This window comes from Vicugna pacos, chromosome 11 (assembly GCF_048564905.1).
Source record: "Vicugna pacos chromosome 11, VicPac4, whole genome shotgun sequence".
NCBI classification, from domain to species: Eukaryota; Metazoa; Chordata; class Mammalia; order Artiodactyla; family Camelidae; genus Vicugna; species Vicugna pacos.
The window spans coordinates 23,778,514-23,792,444 of NC_132997.1; positions in this window are offsets into that span (position 1 = coordinate 23,778,514).

The following is a 13,931-nucleotide window of genomic DNA, read 5'->3' on the forward strand; positions in this document are numbered from 1 at the left end:
GTGATGTGCTGATTCTCGTGACCTCTTCCAGGAACGTGCGCACTTTCAGCATCTCCGCCACCTCTGCTTGAATAGACTTCAGGGATCTCTCTTTCCTCAGTTCTTCAATGACAAACCTGATTTCCTTCCTCGAACTCAGGTTGACCGTCATCAAGTGTCTGTAAGCGTTAGCGAGGCTGGGTACACTTACTGGCTCCTTCTCTAGCCCGGCATTCTTTAAAGTCGTCTCCATGCAGGCACACTCCTGTTTAGCCACATACAGCTGGTCGATGAGGTGGCACTTCTCTTCGATCTGGGCAGCCAGTGTTTCAGCCCGCTGCTTTTCATAGCTTTGATAAGGTGACACTTAACAGACTGAATAAGTTTACAGGTAAATAAGACACCCACCAAAGAGGTGAGGAAAGGGAGACTCAACACTGCCTCCCACTGGAGGCTCTGGAACATGAGCTGAGAACACAGGCCAAAGGGCAGCAGCACCACCAGTACCACGCTCAGCTCCCTCAGGATCAGCCCAAAGCCAAGCTCCATGGAGGATAGCAGTCCCTCCATGGCACTGACCCACCCAGGCCTCTGCCCCTTACTGTGGATCCAACAGCCACAAGCCCACAGGGACAGCCCAACATTCCACCTGGAACCCAGCCAGCAACTGACATCACAGATTGGTCAGTTACCAGTGTGTGGGGGAGGGGCTGTGCCAGAGGGGAGGGTTGTAACCAAAGTGTCCTTCTCTCCATTACTGTCCAATGGTAATTTTTCTTGCCTCTTTCTTTTTGTGTTTATATCTATATACATTAAAAAATAGAGTAAAATGTATCAATGTTAAGTCACTGATTTCACAAATCTTTTGTTTTCCTAACCCTCAACAGAATATACACCCTCTGTCACATTTCAATTGAAGTACACACACTCTTGCGACATGCATCCGTCAGTTTGATGGTTGCTGAACTTGACAAAAATGAAAAAATCACAATGTATACTTCATTGTCTGTATCATTTGCTCTAAGTAATGTCTTTAGAGCTACATGTTTGTTTGTATTTGAATATGCCTTTCATTCTTTTTGTAGGGCTGAATAATGTGATCTTGTAAGATTGTATCACAAAATATTTATCCATTCTCTTAATAATAGACATTTGGTTTAGTTCAAGCATGGGTCATTATGAATAAATATTTTTGTGTATATATGCAAGCATCTTTTTTCTAAATATCTGTTTTTATTTACCCTGTGAGACGAGTACCTGGGAGCAGCTCTGCTGGGTAGATATGTGCTAAGCGCTCCTTCATTTTGAAGGAGATTTCTTGGGTATATTTTACATGCCATAAACTCACTCATTTAAGCACAAAATTTTTTGGCTTTTGTGTGTGTAACTGTGCAGAGTTGTGTCTCCCTCACAATCCCATTTTAGAACAATTCTATCACAGGAAAAAGTTTTCTCAATCCACACTTTTCTTTATCGGCTTCATTTGACACAGTCTCCCTCCCTCTTTGAAATGCTTCCATGATATAGATTCCAGTCCAATACATTCTGATATTTTTATAATTTTTTTGTTGTTGTTTTCTGGGTTTTTTATTTTAAGAACTCACTGGCCTTTCCTTCTGTGACTTCACTGATGGTTTCTACTTTTCTTTCAAACCGTTTAGTGTTAGTTTGACTCAGGAATTAGGTCTTGATCCACTTTTCTTTCTCAGTCACTCATCTCCTTGCTGACGTCATCCAGACTTGTGGCATCCATGACATCTAGACTGTCATGATTTGAAATTCACTTTTTTGTTCCAAACTTTCCCATACATTCTAGATTTATGCCCACCCAGCTGTCTCCATACCATCTGCAGGTGGACATCTAACAAGCCAAAAACAGATTAACCATCTCCCCTGAACCTGCTCTCCCTCATTCTCCCCTTTTTGTGACAATATCTCCAACCTGACAGGAGCTCAAACCCCGGGTTTGTAGTCTTTCTTGACTTCTCCCCTCTCTCTACCTCATCTCCTCCCTGTCAGCAAAGCCTTCATCTTTAATTTAAGACTATGTCCCTCATTGGCCTCCCCCTATTCTACCTGAGCAGAGCTGCCACCACCTCTTGACAGGATGGCAGTGGCTGCCACTAACCACGCTCCTTCCCGGGCCCTCACTCCTATCGGCTGTTCTTCACCCAGAATCAGAGAATCGAGTCAGATCACTGCTCAGTTCATTCTACCCACAGCTTTCCATTCCTCACAGATGAAGCCAACATGCACACAACACCCATGAGTCCTACATCACCTGTCAGGTGGTTCCCTCTCTGATCTAACTCAGCAGCCTGGCCGGGCCATACGCTGCTGCAGCCTCACAGGCCTCCTTTCAGCTCCTTGATTGTGACGGGGTGCTCCTGCCCCAGGGCTGGCATTAGCTCTTCCCTCTGCCTTGAATCCTCCCTGGACACACACGTGGTGGTCTCCCTCCTTCCTTCAGGTCTCAGCTCAAATGCCTGCTTGTCAGTAAGATCTCCCCAGATCCCTTGTAGTGATCATCCAGTACGAACAGTAATGAAAGCCCTGTACATCACCATCTGTCCCACCTGCCTGCCTCATTTCCCTTCGAGGTTTTCTTACCATTTCCATGTAAAGTACACGCTTGTGAATTGTCTAATTATTAACTGAATTGGAAGTTTCACGGAGGCAGGTTTTTTTAACTGCTTTGTTACTGCTTTATCATGAATGTCATATTCATTACATAATAAATACAGTATGAATGCAAATGAAAGGAGGTCTGAATTGCATGGGAATCAAATATGTATTTCATTTTACTTTAATGAATTTCTCACATTTTTCAAATCTGCGTGTGGACACATATGCCAGCAGAGTTCAGGCGCTCTGCACTCCACTGATGTAAAGTTAATTTCTTCAAGATCTCCTTGGGAAGTAACTGTAGGGTCTGGAAAATTTAATGAAAATATTTGAGGAAAATCTAAATGAAATGAATAAATAATTAATAAAGGCTAAAGACAATTTTTTAAATAACAATATAGTTAATAAGTCACTAGCTAACTATATTTAAGTATTTAAACTTAATAATGTAAAATAATGTTTGCTGCAGCACAACAGGCACTAACTGAGGGTCAGCAGTTGGAAATAAATTCTCTACAAAACAGAAACAGACTCACAGACACAGAGAACAAACTGATGGTATCCAGGGGGCAAAGGAGGTGGCGAGGGGCAAATTGGGAATTTGAAAATTGCATCTCTTGGGGAGCGATGGGAATGTCAGCTGTCCTGACCATGGTGGTGGTTCATGGGTGTGTACATCTATCACAGTTCATCCAATTGTATATGTGAAATATGTGTGATTTACTGCACAGGACTCGTGCCACAATAAAGCTGTTTAAAATACAGAAATAAACTTGAAAAAAAAGAGCTGCAGCTGATGGCGCTGCGGGAGCTGAGGTCCGGTGCTGAGACGGCGCAGGTTTCCAGAGCAGCCCAGGCCTGACGAGAACTGTGATGTGCGCATGCTCTGTCCCTGGACCTGGAGGTGCCACATGTGCTCATCCTACTTGCTGAGCTGGATCAAGAGCTCTGACCTGCGCCTGCCTTTGCACTGGAGCTGCGTTTGGTGCAGGTGGTTGTTCTAGCTCTTGACATTAAACAAGAGATCTTGCTGGAACGTTTGTTGGCTCTGAATCTGAAGCTGGTGTAGGGGGTTGTTCCATGCCTTGAGTTTGCTTGGAAGCTGTGGCGTGAGCCCACTCTGGGTCTGGAGGAGCTGATGCTGGCGCCTGTTCTGGACACTGGAACTGAACGGGAACTGTGGCTGCAGCCTGCCGTGGGTCTGCAGCTGTCAGGGGCACTAGAGTTGTAGCTGGTGGTAGCTCCTGAGGTGGTTCTACATCTTGCTCTGGAACTGGTGCTGCAGCTCCAGGACAAGAAACTATCATCAATGTGAGTGCCTTTGCATGTGCCTGCCAAGTACATTCATTCCGGTCAATGAAGTGTGAGGCCAAGATCCCACCCCTAGGAAGTCTTCCAAGACTGCAGTCCATGGGAACAGTGATCTGAGCCTGCTCACTGCTCCTGACCCCACCCCAGCCTCTGGAGGCTCGAGAACAGTCCTGTATCCCCGACACATGCCCACAGCACCCACCCTGTCTACCTCACCCTCAGTTTCTGCCCCAGGAAGTTCAATTGGCTCCATCAGTGCCAAGAGAGGGTGGACACGGTGCTCCAGTTCCAAGTCAGAAATACTGAGGCCTGTAGGCCATTTAGGCCAATCGGCATCTACTTGTGGGGAAATTAGGGAGCTGGTGAAAAGCCACAGTGAACTGGGATGGCCAGGTGTCAGGATGGACGAGACGGTATTGCGGTAGACATGTTGGCAGCAGAGTCAGAGGCCTGAATTTTTTTCCTTACTAACCTTCTAGGACCTGTGGGGCACCAGGGCTCAGGTGCTTCCTGCTCCTGATCATCCAGAAGCCACACCTACCTCATCCACCTCTCACCTGGCAGTCCTGGCAGAGGCAAGCCTGGTCACAAAGGAGGTGATGGCAAAAAGCCTCCATTGAAGGGAGCCTTTGATCAGTGGAGTGAGGTCCTCTCCCCTTCCTCAGGGAAGCCTGGCACACTGCTGTCTGTCTCCCTGCTCTCCTTCCCACTGGAGTGTCACCTCTGGTGTCTGCTCTGTTCCTGGCTCTCACTGGCACCCTGGAGGTGCTCCATGAAGATCTGATGGGTGAGGGAACAAATGGACTCTTTCTAATGCCCAGGCTTCCAGGTCCTACCTGAACACGTGAACTTTAAGTCCTGTGTCTGCATGTTGCTGATCCGACTAGGTTCTCCATGAGGGGCTTCTCTTCCTCCCACTGACACTCATCTCCCACAGGGAGGGTTCAGCCCGCCCCTGAGTGCCCACTGAGCCCTTGCTGTGGAAGTTCCCCCAGATTTGTGAGTAAGATGCTCTCCACTTCCTCTGTTATAGCTCCCAGGATGGGGAGGCAGGCTGTGATGGGAAAGGATGGGTATGGTCCTCCAGCCCATCTCTGCTTTCCCAATGTAACCACAGCCCCAGTTACAGCTTTGACTCCCTTCCTCAGACCTTTGCCCTCTTACAAGATCCATGATGTGTGGGATCCAAGATTCTGCCAGCACTTCTGATCCACAGTCTTCACACTCCTCTCCCAGTTCTGTGGAGAAGGGAACTTCTCCTGTTGGATCCAAAGCTCACTCACATATCAGCTGGTCCAGGGCTCTGCTGCCCTCAGCAGAATGCATCAGGGTACACCCACATCTGGAGGAGGCGGCCAGCTGGGGGCACACGGACTGCACCTTGGGCACTACCTGCTGGTAATGTGTCCCGGGATTGTCTGACTCCCGACTAGGGTGAAGCCCTGAGGGCAGGGTTGTCTGCTCTGTGCACGGGATTATGGTTTGTGTCTGGAAAAGGGCTTGTGCCTGGTAGCTTCCTATACATTTGATGAATGAATGAGGCCCAGCCAGTACCATCAGAGCTGTCTGAGTCAGCCTGAGGCCTCTCGACATGTTCTCAGGGATCCCTGACTGGCTTCATCCAGGACAGGAACACCCCAGATAAAATCTCAACTCTCCTCCTCAATAGGGAAAAACAGCTCATTCCAACAGCCATGGAGACAGTGATGGATGAGGCCAAGCCCTGGGGAAGGAGAAAACACACTAGCACAACAGCTCCTCCAGCAGACCTACCGCAGGGCCAGGATCCCAGACGGCGCTTCCCACAGAGGACGTCACAGTCCCCAGAGCAACCCTGTGAGATTAACCCTCTATTCACCCCACTGTTCTGAGGAGCAGCCTGAGGCTCAGAGAAGTGTAGTGACCTTCTGAAGGCTCACAGCTGGCAGGTGGCCGAGTCCCCACCCCGCTGTGGAGGGGCAGGGCCCTCACCTTTGGGACAGCAGGTGCAGGACCGGTTGGGTGATGGCAGATGCTCAGTAAGTGCAGGGAATGTGGGGACACAGGGGGGTCATTTCCCAGGCAACTGGGTGCCAGGTGCTCCACTAGCTTTTCCAGCCTGCCTGGCTGGCTGCTCCACACCATGCGGGCTTCATTCCTCTTCACTGTTGATCCACTTTTGCCCTGGGGTGGGACAGAGGAGGGACATGCAGTCAGGCAGAGCACCATGGGCCACCAGGAAGGAGGGTTAGGGGCTGGAGCTCAGGCTCAACCCCCGAACCTTATGTCTTGTCACAGGAAGTGGGCCAATGAGAAAAAATTCCTAGTATTAAAGGTAGAATTTGAGGTGGAGAATGACTGAAAATGTTAGTCCTGAGGTCATTTTGTTAGCTGAGTACTGACAGCACCTCCCTGTAACAAGCGCATCATTTCAGTGAGTCCTGATGAAACATCGCATTGTGGAGATGAGAACCCAGGGGCTTGTCCTGGGGAGGAATCAGGTATCAGGACATGCAGGACGCTCAGGGCAGCGCTGCTGAAATGGCAGCAGAAGGAACCACATCACGGCCCCACATCAGGGAAGCGCTGGATGTAGTGGTAACCGGTCTCCCTTATGGAATCTTGTGCAGCTCACTGAGGCCGCAGACATCACTGGGTCTTTTGACCCTGAAAGTTCTTGGAGTACTGTTTAAGTAGAAATAAACCTTGATGCCTAAAAAGCAAACAAACACAAAATATAAAAACAAACAAAAAGCAGGATATGTTCCTCAGTCAGCAAAATGCAGAGAAACAAACATAGTACCATGACCTCCATGTCCTCTTGGGTAAAAGCATCCCCACCAGTCACAATGATGGGTAAAAGTTGGAGAAGTGGAAGGATTGTCTGGCCAACATGGACACCCGGGTGTAAGTGTTAAAAGAAGAAAATACATAGAAAAATGCAAAAATGCTCTGGACTTAATGTGAGATGACATCATACGAAAGTCTCTTTTCTGACCTATGTACAATCATGTGGGCAGTGACTTTCCATCTGGCTAAGGGGGGGCTGGGCGGTGAGGGCAGGTTTGGGGAGGAGGTGGGGCCCCAGGTTCCTTTTGGTGAAAGACTCTAGGAGGGCGCCCTGGGGAGCACAGCATGGTCTGGGGCCCCCTAAGCACCAGCACTCACCCTGAGCCAGTGCTGGACTTGGGGGGTGGGCACCTGCCCCTCCAGCAGGGAGATGGAGCAGGTGAGCAGGTGGCAAAATGGACCAGGTCCTGTCCATTCTCCTGTGTGGATCCCAGTAAACCCAGTGCCCAGCAGCCAGGCAGAAAGCCTCAGAGCCCTGCCTGGCTGTCTTTGCTGGTTCTCAGACCCACAAGATATGTCCATCCAGACACGAGCACACCACTGTCTGCACAAATCTCCACAAGGAGGGAGAAAGATGACAGCCTGAGGGTCTATGGTTCCCACTAGGAAAGATAAGAGGTCCCTCAAGAATCCTCCTTCCCCCACGCCAGCCTGTCCTGGGGGGTGAACATGACAGAACCACCCGCATTTCAGCTGCCCACCTACCTGTTCCTACGCTGAAGACCCTCCCCTCCTGTCCCTCTTTCTGAGACATGAAGGGGAGGGGTAAGGGCACCCAGGGGGGACTCCCAGAAGTGCCCTAGGCCACCCTGTGCTGCCTTAGGGGACGTCCCAGGAGATGACAAGAGGCATCTGAATGAGGGTTTAGCCAATATCTGCAGCTCTGCAGCTTCTGAATAGCCTTTCACTCCAGGGTTTCCTGAAGCCAAAGCCCTGACAATTCGTGACACAGCAGGAGGACACTTTTCACTATGCAGTGTCTCTGGCCCTGTGAGCTGGGAGTGAGGCTGTTGCTAGAATGTGGGTGCCTGTTTACAAGGGTTCCAAGTTCTGTTAGGGCCCATTGTCATGAGAGTGTCTTCCCTTCTGGGGTCCCCTTACCTGAGTCCTCTCCTTGGACAACATCAATCCAAACAGTCCTCCCCACAGACCCCTGGGAAAGCCTGGGTGCAGCCAGGGCCCCGGCTTTGAGACAGGCCTGGGTGCAGACTCAGCTCCCCATTCTTATCTGCTCTTCATCCTGGAGAAGCCGCCGTGCCTCCCAGGGCCTGTCTCCTCACCTGCACAATGCGGACCATTCCAGCAATACTTCCCAGGGATGTCTTCTCATGTATGTGGGACAAGACCTATAAACCTGGAGGAGTTGTGCCACATGCAGGTAGGAGCCTCCAACCTCTTTTCTTCCTTTTGTCACCTCGCCTATGTCTGCCCCTTTTTTGCCCAAGGCCACAGTCCTTACATCTAATGTCATCTAGTGTGTGCATGTGTATGTGTGTGTGTGCGTGCACGCACATGCCAGTGCTCGTGTTCTGGGTGCCTGAAAGAAAATGGCCCCACATGGGGAGGAAAGGGCAAGTGCTTTCAAGATGTTAAGCCTTCTACTTTCCAAGCAAACCCTATAGAAGCGGGTGGAGCCCTGGCTTTGGAGGTCAGAACAATCCATTACCTTGGGGCTCTGCCTGTTGTGAGCCCTGGGCCAGTGCCTGCCTCTCAATGGGCTTTAATTTCCCAGTTATCCAACAAGGATGAGATTCAGAGCTGCAGGAGTGCGAGCTCAGCAGTAGCGTGGCCCCAGGGCCCTCGCCCCTGGGCGGGGTTTGGGTGGGAACACACTGAGGAGGTTCCCCTCACCTGGGCTCCTCCTAAGAAGACAGCTGGCCAAATGCCCATCTGGGCTGCTGGAGGCTCATCCTCCCCCCAAGGCCATCTGCACATCTGTGCACAGTCACACCAGAGCCCCTGCGACAGCCTGGATGCAGCCAGGGCCCAGCTTGAGGACGCAGAATTGGGTTCATACCTGCTCCGCCTTCTCACCAGCTGTGATTCTGAGCAAGGCCTCTCTCAGGGTCTTCCCTTCTCCCCTCAGTGACTCCCCTCAGTTCCCACCTCTGAGCACGCACATCCCTGTGCAATCCCTTCCCCTCAGGTGTCGACTGGGCTTACCACTCCATAGACGACGGCAGAGTGAGCCAATGCTACTGCCAAGACTGGGGCTCCAAACAAGTGAATAAGCACTTTTCTGGGTGGTTCTTGTGGGCTGGAGCTGGGCACAAAGAGGGCACCACAATAGCACCGACAATCCACGTTCCTTGGAGCAGCTCCATCAGCCACTGAATTTCCGTCAAACCTGAAACCTATCCCTCCGGTAGAAGCTCCAGGATGGGAGGCCTTCTTCACAGAAAAATGGGAGTGTGACTCAGCGCACTGTTGTGCCATGCCCTAGGGGAGGTAGCCTGGCAGTGACCAGGCTCTGATGCCATAGGTCCTGTGGGGCTCAGGAAAGCAGCCCTGCCCTGCTCCAGGGCTAGGTTACCAAGCAGTGTCACCGCTGACTGTCACAGAAACAAGAGCACCAGCTGTAAAAAGCAGGACACTTGGCACATGTAAGCGCCCCTCGGGGAGACACCGCTGCTCTGGAGCATGGGAGGGGGATGACGCTCCTGCCCTCTGTAGTATGCCCAGCCCCCAGCTGTGCATTCAGTTAGAAGCTGGCCCCTCAGGCCACAGTCATGATGAGCAGCTAACAGGCCCCCTTCAGATAAAGCCCAGGCTCCTGGGTCTGTTGCATCTTCATGTAACACTTTTTTATATCCTTTCTCTGTTAGTTATAGTCCCATGTGACCAAAATTCTCATATCTAGTAAACAAAGGACTAAACACCAGTAATATTTTAGGTAAAAAGTCATAAAAAGTAGAATTATATTGATCAGTTCATTCAGTCCCATGTACTTAATTCTCATTCTGCTCAAGTCCGGTTTTCCCATTATCTCTGTGTACTTCGCCTGCTGACTGTGGGTGATGGGGCAGCGATAATTCCAAGACATCTGTAAGGTTTTTTCCCTTAAGGCCTGTAAAATTTCCCCAGTGAAGTGGGGGTCTCGGTCACTGAAGGCTGTGAAAACATATTTTCTAAAGGCTTCTTTGCCATTTGGAGGGCATCAGCCTTGCAGCATAGGGACATTTTAACCCATCAAGTGAAACATGGAGTTTGCCAGGGACCTGGGAGGAGCCCAGCGGCCTTCGTGGGATTCCAGTAGCTCCTGCTGTGTGTGTAATTCACAGTTGTTGTTGACCCACCTTAATTGCTCTGATTTAGGAGCAGACTGTTGTTCTGTTACAAGGACATCAGGATAGATAATTCTTACAATGAGGGCTCAGTTTTTTTTTTTTTTTAAGAAGCAGTGTGGGTTTTACCTGCACAGGCCATTATCCTTACAGATTCTGCTACTGCTGCCTTTGCCTGAAAGATAGTGAGGGCCCTTCCCTGATGCTTGATCAGAGTCCCTTTAGCGTGAGCCTTAATTTTGATGACAAGTTACATTTTATGTCAGGATATATAAGATTTTCAGGAATTTCATACAATTTCTGGAGCTTGAAACATACCCATAGAGACACAACATGGAAATGCTTAATGTTACTCCTTATTTGATAATGCTTTCCATTTAATACATTAAATATGCCTAATTAGTTTAATATCTTTCTTTTTAGAAGGAGAGAGAACATGTCTCAAAGTGAGTGCTAAGTCAAAAGCATTTCATTTAGAATTTGATTTGGGGGAATTTTGTCAATAATATCAAAAATGTTTTAAAACATGTAGCCAAATAGGTCACTATGAAATAGTGCTTAGTTATTCACTGAAGCAAAATAACAAAAATTTTGAATGTAGAAGGTTAAACGGCTTTGAGCAAAGCTCAGTTCTGCTACTGAGAGAGCTGGTTTTGCCTGCGCAATCAAAGCCTGACACATGGAACACAGAAAGTAAGTGATACTTTGACGAGATACAATCCGTTTGGTTTTTTCCACCCTAGGTGGATTGTTTAAAGGTAAAAGAAGTCCATCCTAATCTCTTATTGTCAAGAGCATAACAGAAAAACAATTCTCCTTTACAAAGAGAAATGCAAATTTATATTCTTGATATTAAACCTCAATTAACTTTATTCCAGTATTATCCAATTTTTCACTACACACAAAATTCCATTTTTTTAAAATTGAGATATAGTCAGTTTGCAATCTTCTGTCAATCTCTGGTGTACAGCACAATTTTTCAGTCATGCATGAATATACATATATTCATTTTCATATTAAAGTTTCTTTCTTAAATTTCCTTTTTTCACAAATCTTTGACAACTTTCTGTGTCTATTTTAATTTGTCCTTTGCTTCTTTTCCCATTTAACAAAAACAACATTATCCCATTTGACTAGTAAACGCAGGTACAACAAAAATTGTTCCTCTCAACTATATTTAATGCTAACCTTGAAGGCATATGTGAATTAATTAAACCAATTTAAAATTAGCTTTCAGTTTTTAGAGTTTATGCTAGACCATGTGAACATGAAAACTCTTTGGTTAGTTTTCTTTTTAAGTACAGGACAATTTTGCCCTAAAATTCTGATCTTTCCTAATACCTACAAGCATTCTGAGAGAACTACAGGAGGCCTCGGGACTGGTAAAGATTAGTAGGACTTGACTTGTTTCCAGACTTGTACTTCTAGTTTTGCAGATATTTGCAAGACAAAGACAGTTGTTGACATTAGCCTTTGAATATTGGCCTCCTGCTGATTTATCTCTAGGAGACTCTGGGGGTATCACTGAGGACATGGGTGGGTTTTCTCCCCACCTAGTGGGTTTAGTTCTAAAAGGGGCTTTGGGTGTCAATGGTGGAGAAGGAAGAGGAGGAGGAGGAAGAGGGTGTAGTGGAGGAGGACAAGGTCGGGGCAGTCAAATAAAGAAAAAGGGTTTAGAAAACAGGCAGGTAAAGGGATGGAGGAGAAGATGCAGAATTGGGAGGCAGGTAGAAGAGGGACAAGAAAGTTCAGTTGATTTTTCAAGTTTAGGGAGAGTGTAAGTCAACCCTTCATTTACTGCCTGGAGGGAGGCAGTTTTATTGGTGTTACATTTAGAGGCCTCTAGAGACCAATTAAAACATGTTTCTCATTATTTGTCTGAAGAAAAGTTATGCTGTTTTCATGAATTGGTAGAATTAATGTCAAAATGACCATAATATCCAAGTCAGTCTACAAATTCAATGCAATTCCCATCAGAATACCAATGGCATTTTTCATAGAACTGGAAAAAATAATTTTAAAATTTGTATGAAAACACAAAAGACACTGAGTATCCAAAACAATCCTGAGAAAGAAGACCAGAGCTGGAGGAATCACACTCCCTGGCTTCAGACTATACTACAAAGCTACAGTAAACAGAACAGTATGGTACTGGCAGAAAAAAGATACATACATCATTGGAACAGAATAGAGAACTCAGAAAGAAACCATACTTATGGTCAATTAATCTGTGACAAAGAGGTTAAGAATATACAGTGGGGAAAGGCAGTCTCTTTAATAAGTGGTGCAGGGAAAATTGTAGAGCCACATGGGAAGGAATGAAGTTAGAACATTCCCTAACACCATATACAAAAATAAACTCAAAATGGATTAAAGACCTGAATCTAAAACTGGAAACCATAAAACGCATAGAGGAAAGCTTAGTGGGAACACTCTGTGCACATTGTAGGAATATTTTTTGGATCTATTTCCTAAGGAAAAGGAAATAAAAACAAAAATAAACAAATGGGACCTAATTAAACTTAAGAGCTTTTGTATAGCAAAAGAAACCATCAACAAAATGAAAAGACGAGCTACTGAATGGTAGAAAATACATGCAAATCATATGACTGATAAAAAGTTAATATCCAAAATACCAAAACAGCACATACAGCTCAAAAGCAAAAAGCCAAAAAAACCTGATTAAAAAGTGAGCAGAATACTTTTCCAAAGAAGACATAGAGATGGCCAACCTTTCTAATCATCAGAGAAATACAAATCAAAACCACTCACACCTGTCAGAATGGCTATCATCAAAAAGAGCACACGTAACAAATGTTGGGGGGATGTGCAGAGAAAGGAACACTTACACACAGTTTGTGGGAGTATAACTGATGAAGCCACTATGAAAACAGTATGAAGTTTCCCTGAAAAACTAGAAAGACAACTACCCTATAAGCCAGCAATTCCACTCCTGTGTTTCCTAAAGAAAATGAAAATACTAATTTGAAAAGATGCATGCACTCCACTGTTCATAGCAGCACTAGTTACAATACCCAAGATATGAAAGTAAACTAAATATCCATCAACAGATTAAAGGAAAATGAATCTCTCTCTCTCTCTCTCTCTCTCTCTCTCTCTCTCTCTATATATATATATATATATATATATATATATATATATATATCTTCGTTGTGTACACACACACACACACACACACAATGGAATATTACTCAGCCATAAAGAGATTGAAATTTTGCCATTTGCAACCACATGGATGGACTTGGAGGATATTATACTTAGTGAAAGAAGTCAGACAAAAAAAGACAATACTATTTGATATCACTTGGATCTGGAATGTAGAAAATAAAACAAAGTAGCGACTATAACCAACTAGAAACAGACTCATCCGTATAAAGAACAAGCTAGTGGTTGTCAGTGGGGAGATGAACATGGGAGGGACAAGGTGGGATAGGGGATTAAGAGGCACAAACTACTAGGTATAAAATAAACAACCTATAAGGATACATTGTACAGCACTGGGAACACAGCCAAAGCATTATACTAGCTATGAATGGAATATAATCCATAACATTTTTGAATCACTATATTGCATACCTGAAACTAATGTAATATTATAAATAACTGTATCTGAATAAAGAAAGACACCTACACTCCAGTTGCCCAGATGTTCTATAGAAGTCCATGTCCTATCCTTAAATCAGGCCACCAGAAAGGAAAAAGGACCTGTGGTGCTGGTAGAGTAAATAGAAGAGCTTGGACCATTTACAGATAGTCTTGAAAACTGATGTCCATGTCTTGAAACTCATTTCTAGACCCTCATAAAATCAAAGAATATTAGAAAGACAAGGGGTTTTTAGAAAGCGTGGTCCAGATTTTCTTTTTAGATCTAAACACAAAGAG